Genomic DNA, 8,013 nt, shown 5'->3' on the forward strand with positions numbered 1-8,013 from the left:
GGGGCCATGGAAGCTGCAGGGCAGCACATTCCACCCTCACTGGGGGAAACAGAGATATCTATACTACAGATAATGTTACAGATAATAACAGGTCTGTAATATGGCTGTTATTTTTATGGCATTTTAGAGCACCTAGCAGAGCTCTTGGCTCATGAAGGGGCTCTTTGGCCCATGGCAGGGGACACCTCCCATTCCCAGAGCATCCTGCCAGACCTCACAGGGGGCCAGGCTGAGATATATATGAGATGCTTTTATATACCTTATGCTTGTACTCACAGTATCCATTGCTTTTTGCTCTGGTTATCCACCTGCACCCTCTGGAAGTGGAAAGTGAGCTGAAAACAGGCACAACTCAATCCCCTGATCTCAGGCATCCACCACTTTTCCCCTTTAGAAAAAGATATAATACTTTCAACACAGGGGTTAAAGATGTCCTATTGTTTTATTCCTTTTTTTTTTCTTCTTTTTTAATAATTTCATTAGCTTCTTGAAAAACCTGTTTTTCTTTTATCCTGAGTCATTTCGCATGAAGAAACTATTGTTCTAAACTGTGACTCATCAGTTTGCATCACCACTTTCCAAACCCCAGGGGGCACATGGGCTTCGAAGCAGGGAATGGCAGCCAACCTTAATTTACCAGTAAAGAGGCACTTCATTTCTGCATTGACTCATCACTGGTTAAGCCTGGGTTTGTTCCTACTTCCAAGGGTGAACCTGGAGGGATCATTCCATTTGCTTTTTTAATCACCTCTTATGAAGAGCATTCACATGGCCCCTGCCTTACTGACAATCTGTCTGTTGTTTAAATACAAACACTTGGAAAGGGGAGACAAGGATATCCAAATGATAGAACTCAAATACCTGGAAATATCAAGTTTCCAGAAACTGCCACAAGGCGGGAAAAGCAACTTGGTTACTGAGACATCTCTCATTTATTAGGATTTACAGGGGAAAGGAGGCCACCATCCAAATTATCCCCTTTACTGAAGCTCTCACACAGATCCCAACTACATCTGCTTGAAATCTGAGTCAGAGGAGCTCCTCTGGAGCTGGAATCCTCCCTGTGAGTTGGAGATGCATCATCCCTGCCCGGGGAATGCGGCGCCAGCAGCACGTGAGGGATGAGCAGATTTTTGCAAGAGCAAAAACTGGGCCTTGAGAGTTTAAAAGTGCAAAATGAAAGGCTTGATCCTGCTTTTGTTACGCACCAGGACCTGGGGGAATGAGCTGGATTTGGGGCTTGAGGGTTTTCTCTGGCCCTTGTGCCAGCAGGAACGTGCCAGGAACGTGATGGGCTCCTGGTGCTGCCCATCAGGCAGAGCTTTCCACTGAGGACCTTCCCAGGGCTGGAGAATTCTGGTGGGGGAAAGTTGCTCTTTTTCCACTTCACCTCATTTTTCACTCTTAGCATAAAAACCCCACACATTTGCCAAAGGTCAGGACTGGGAACAGGTTATTCCCTAGGGGAGTACAGAAATAGGGGTTAAAGGGATCAGGTGCAGGGTTCCCACTGCCAGAGGGCAGGGATATATTGGATATTAGGGATAAATTCTTCCCTGAGGGTGGGGAAGGTTCCCTGGCACAGGTTGCCCAGAGAAGCTGTGGCTGCCCCTGGATCCCTGGAAGTGTCCAAGGCCAGGTTGGACAGGACTTGGAGCAACCTGGGATAGTGGAAGGTGTCCCTGCCCATGGCAGGGGTGGAATGAGATGAGTTTTAAATGCCCTTCCAACCCAAACCACTCTGGGATTCTATGAAATCCAGGATCCCACTGGTCTTTTTTCCCCCATGGTTTTGCCCTCCCTCCTTGCATGACTTTTCCCCCCAGTTCCCAGGACAGGCTCTGTTTTTCCTCCCACCTGCCTGCACAGGCAGGCTGTGCTTGTCCCAGCAAGCTCCTGCCCAGTCAACCTGCCCGGTGCCCACTCCTCCCCCTCTGGCAGCGGGCTGGATCCCAAGAGCTGCCCGAGCCTCCCTCCTGCACTGAGCAACCTGAACGTGGATGCTGTAGAGGAGATGCCATGGCAGGGCAGAACTGAAAACTGGGGGAGGAATTCAGCATTTGGGGTGGGGAACATCACTGACCTTTGCACCTGGGATGCTCAGAGCTGGGGTTGATGCAGGGCAGGGGTGCCAGGGATGGGCCCAGTGCAGGTGGGACACATCTCCTGGAGGAGCAGAGAAGGGCATGGCCGAGACAGGGTCTGGCAAAGGGCTCGGGGCAGGAGCAGCTCCTTCCCCACCGTGCAGGGGGTCACTGCAACCACCTCAGGAGTGCAAAGGCAGAGTATCCATGACCCATTTCCCTCACATCTTGTCCTTGTTTTGCAGCCTCGAGACACACACTTTTTTTTTTTTAATTTTGCAGAAAGGATCCAATCTCAGCCACACACCTGCTTTACAAAGAATTTATTTCAAATCTGGAACGTACAAAAGCAAACCTGTTTCTTGGCGATTTTTTTTTTCCCCCAGATGTTGTCTCTATGAAGTGCTCCGACGCCCACAAGGTGTGTAAGGTATCATTACAGAAACTCACAACACTCTCCCTCTTACCTGCTGACATACTGGCTGGTTTCTTTGCAATATTCCTTGAACCTGCTTTCCTTTCACTACACATCTTCCAGCAGCACAACGTTCTGCAGTGACTTCAAATTCACTTTGTACTCCCAGAGAGGTGTACAAGCCCAGTGACAGCTGACCAGGTCAGCCAAGGACTTGCCCAGCCCCATCTCCACGGCCTGTATTTCATAATTTCATGTTTACTGAGACAGAAATAGACTCATCCCCAGTCACATGAGTGAGGATCTGTTACACATTCTTCTCTGCAGTCAGACTTGCAGCAGCTCTGTTGACTTCAACTAACCCCAGAGACTGTAACTTTTTGGGCTTTTCCTCCTTTCTCCCCAAATAATAATGGCAAACAACACCTGTAAACCTTGTACTAATTCTCTCTTGCATTCTGCCTGACAACAGCTCTGAAAACACAAGCAGAATTTCTTCTTTGATAGAGGCCTCTTTACAAATTTCTTCCCCAGAATTTTAAGCATTAGAGTGTTGGGAAAAAGCTCCCTCCAAACCAGCCCGGGAGAAACAGAATCATATTGTTTTTTAAACTTGGGAGGCAACTCAAAATACAGACAAGGAAACAAAAGGCTGTTACAGAAGTGGTAATAGCACACAGGAGGGCTAGAGGGGGACTGAAAAAATAAAAAAAATACTATAAATCAAAAAGAAGTTCTCTTTACAGACGAATTTTCAGGCACAAATGTCAAATCATCATAACTTTCTTATGGGGATGTTCACTGGAGCTCCTCAGAGCCAGCTGTCAGAGCAGTGAGTCAGAGCAAGTGGATGGGACACACTCCCTAAAAACACGCTCAAATAAACCTCTCATTTTGTAGGAACATCCAGACTTCTTTACACCAATGCTAGAAGTGTCTCTGACGCCAGAAACAAAACAGAAGCTCTAAAAAAGGGAAAATACATTCCCAGCTCTGCCTCCTGTTCTGCTTAACTGCTGTTTGTCCAGGCAGCACCGAGCTCCAGCTGCTCTCCTGGAGCTGCACATCTGAATTTTTCCCACACTATCTCCTGTATTTAATTATTTGCCAGTAAAGCAAGAGCTTTTAATTTTCTGTACTGCAAACTCCTGATTTTTTTACCCTTTCAAACCTACTATGAGCAGAGGATTTCACTAAATGTCCTCTGCAACTTCATTCTAATGCATCTCAGTAACAATATTTTGCATGGGTTCATATTAGACCTCTTGTGTGTGTATATATATATGTATACATATATATTTACATACTGTAGATATATTACAAACACACACAGAGCAAGGAACAGAAGAGTTAAGTGGCAGATAAAAGAGTCTTCCTTTTACAGTTTCAATTTATTTGAGCCTAAACCCAAATCTGCTCTAAGAATGCAGAGAGGAAACAACATTTGAGCCCTGGGGCTAAAACCAAGAGCTTGGGCTGAACTCAGAATCCATCTCTGAGTGCCAGTGGGCACGAGAGAGCCTGAAGTATGGTTTAATTTTTGCAGCTCGTGCTTATGATCCGGTCAGAAGTCAAGTGTGTTACACAAGTGAGCTCAGCTCTGTCCTTGGGGAACAGCAGACCAAGAACCTGCAGTTTGCAGTGACTCAGCCAAGCCCAGCTCAGTTGTAGGACACTGGACAGATTTCAAAATACCCCCCCAGTGTGCACAGGCTGACTGAAACACAGCTCCTCTCACCACCTGAGTGCTCCATCCCCTTTGCTCTCACAAGCAGCAGTGTTTGCACACCCCTGGGTCAGCCCACACACGAGCTGAGCACACACAGCAGCATCAGGAGCCTGTTCTGAACTGCTTTCCCTCTTTACCTCCCTGGCATGGGGACATTTGTCAACCCACCTGATTTTTCCCTTCCTCCACTGCACATTGGAGCTTGGTCCAGTATTTCCTAGAGATGCTCACAGGCCCTGCCCACCAGCAAAGCTTTTGGCTTTCCCCAAACCTTCAACAAACCACTCTGACAGTGAAATACCACCCTTTGGGGGGGAAAAATCTAACCAAGCAACATTAATTGTTATTTGCCTGTGCCAAAACCAGGCATTTGGACCCAACACTCAAAGTATGCCTTTACATTCTCCTTCAGTGAGGAGAGTGTTTATTAGCACACATTTAGGAAGGAGAATCCAGGACTACAAGTGGACCCAAGTCTATACATTCCAAGTTTTTTGTGCTGTTTTTTATCTACTAAATCTTGTCACACTTGGGTGCAACACCATGAGTGGCTCCTGCTTGGAGCGGCTGTGGTGCCACAAACACCGAGGAGGTGACCCAAAACCCCACTGATTCACACACGGTTTGTGCAGGATCTCCAGCACTTTGCAGGTGAGGGAGGCTTCAGTCATCCCCACTGGGAAAGGGGCAGACAGTGCATCATTCCCCTGTAAGGTCAGAGCCTTTCACCTCATTTTAGAATTGCAACAAAGGAAATGTCGTTTTGTCCATGTCCAAAGAGCATTCCAGGCAGGGGATTTGCTTCATGCACACATGAACAAAAATCCAGCAGAAACCAGACTGAATTATTATTATACCCACCTTAGAACCCAGCTCAGTACCAGACTATGTACTTTTTCCCTGTTTTTTTCTAATTTCAGAAGAACTCCTTGTTTAAAACTCCTTTTCTGCAAAGTCCTTCTGCAAAGCAACATCTTATTTTCTATTTCCCACACTTGTATTTCCAGCCCGGGCTGGGATAACATAACAACAAACACATGGAGAAGAGTCAAAGGACACGCTGATCTTTAGCTTCTCTTCTACAGTTTATTGTATAAATTAACGCTTTGAGACATTGAGAGCACTCACATTTCCAAACAGAAATCAGTTCCACACAGATACTGGTGCAAAGAGTGGTTTATCTCAGGGTGAGGTGGCAGCCAGTGGATGAGGCTGTTTTAAGGTAACTCCTCAGTCCATAAGTAACATTTGTGTGACCTAAATCTGAGCACGGTGCAGTCAACAGAAATACTGGACTTTGGTTGGTAACAACCAAATATTTGGACAGTACAAACAAGAGAAGAACAATTCGACCTCAAGCAGAGCTGTGAATTCACTGGGATTGGAGACCACCTCCATCATTTTCCTGAACTGACATTATTATAAATAAACAGGTGCCAAATGTTCTGTTTGGTGCTCAGTTGCAATCATCAAAATACAAGGAAGCTCCTGTGCAGGCAGGGATTGTACTCCAGTGAATGCCACAAGTCACCTTTGGCACATCACACACAGGACCCAAACACAGAAATAATAACGCAATAATCTTGATCTGGCAAGAGGATAAATGAGGAAACTTGGAGATCCTTCCCTTCTCCAATGCCAATAATGGCTGAAAAATTTATTAAACCAAGACTGAAATACAGCAATCACCTCTCAGTTATACAGTACATGCTAAACCCCAATTTTAATTAAATCCAAGCAAAATAAATCTTATTCAACCCAGAGATGCCAGCAACTGGGGTGACTGCAGTGAAATACAGGCCACTGTCACAAATAGTTATTAGGATCTTAGAAATCTGCATTAATTTCTCTTAAAAGAACTGTTGTAATGTAAAAACAAAATGAGACACTTCATAAATAACATCTTTATTAATGAGTTTTCTTTTTCACATTCTTTAAAGTGATGTTGAATTGAAATCTGCATAGTCAAGAGTGCAAATAAAAAAAAAAATCATAGAAGTCAGACCCAAATGTGAATGTTGCTTTAGTTTAAGCAAGACTGGTCACAGTCTTAGGAGTAAGATAGAAAGAAATGGCCAGGGGGAGAGCAGGGATGAGAACCACCAGGAAAACTCTCCTCAGTTATTTGTCTATTAATAATGAAGTCTTCACACAAAGACACACAACACTCATTCACATTCAAGTGCACAACAGAAGGTAAACTACAGAGGGAAGATCCTTCCTCTGCTGAATGAAACAGAGCAAGATTGTTTGTGTACTTCACTGAGGGCTGCTCAGATATTCCCACAGCAGGAACCCTTCCAGTGCCCAGGTGGATAAACACAAGGTCCGGATTTCTCCATGCCCTTACTGCAACCACAATCCAGGCAGCAGGAACCAGGAAATCTGAGTGTTTCCATAACACTGAGAACTGTTCTTAACACACACTTTTTAAAGCACTGTCGCCTCCCTTCTCCTCCAATTCCTGACAGGATTATCCCTTTCTCTGCTGCTGTTGTTCATGGCTGGTTGGAAGAGCAGGTGCCTGTGCAATGGCTCAGCCTGTGGAAGTGCAGAACGTCCCCACCTCCAGCTTCATTTCCATCAGCACAGGCAATACAGTCCCACGTCTCTCACATCAACACCACACAATGTGACTCTGCAAGTAGTACCTTTAATGTTTACACCATCTAGTGATTTAGCTGTTCTCTGCATTATAGCCATCAGCAGAAAAAGCCAGAGAGAAAATCCCAAGAGGAACATCCCCTACACGATGGCTGCAGGGAGTAAAGATCACACACTGTCCACTTCTTACCTCCAGTCTGGATTTCTGCAGCACAGACACCGCTCTACAGCTGAGCACTGGTTCCAATGCAGGATTCTCTTGTGCTGGTCATTTGGAAAAGCCCATCTGATACCATCACACACACACAAACTGGGCTTAATGCTCTGCATGTGATTCTGCAGCAATAAACTTCATTTACAATTTATATTAGCTATGTTCTGAATTATTCATCTTATTCAGATGCACAGTCTAGGGCTGTGGGGAACTGATCATCAATATTCAATCATACCAGTTCAGATTTGGGCAAGGAATAAGTCTCATTTATTTGCTATGAGCCTACAGGCTTTAAATCTGAGATTCCATCCCAGAGAAAGTTATTTATGAAATCAAACCAGTCAGAAATACATTTGCTGCCATGGATATCAGAAACATAAGGCCTAAAGTATTTTGGAGAAGACCTACAGCAGGCAGGAAAGGGGATTCAGTAAAACTTGCAGCAGTTTGTGTTTGTACAAGGGGAAAACAAACCACACGGTGAAACTCAACCCCCTCACGGTGAAACGGTGACTTCAGGCATGAAACCCCACCTTCATTTGGCAAAGGAAAATAAAACATCCCCAGACATGGAAGCACCAAGCCCAGCTCCCAGGCAGCACCAACAGAATACTGACAGATAACAGCCTTTCCTCAAAGATACCCTGCCTGTACTTGGGGAGCCAGAACACTCAGCGACAGGGAAAACCAGCAGACTGGGAACAGGGAGTGCAGGTAACTGAATTTTACCCCAGAAATAAGTCCCCTGGGCAGCCAGCAGCTGCCCCACTGGCCAGGAGTCAGGGCAAAAACCACATGAAAGAATCCCTCTTGTCCCAGTTTAAAATAGCAAAAGTAAGACTGGCCAATATGGGTGTGAGCTGATAAATTTTCACGAGCAGCAACGGCAACACTTTTTTTTTTTCACAGGCAAATCTGCTGGTAGACCCAAAAACTAATGAAATTGGAAACAGGATATTCAGTGCAA

Source organism: Empidonax traillii, unplaced genomic scaffold, assembly GCF_003031625.1.
Source record: "Empidonax traillii isolate 1590-97213 ecotype Southwest subspecies unplaced genomic scaffold, ASM303162v1 scaffold499:size456302, whole genome shotgun sequence".
NCBI lineage: Eukaryota > Metazoa > Chordata > Aves > Passeriformes > Tyrannidae > Empidonax > Empidonax traillii.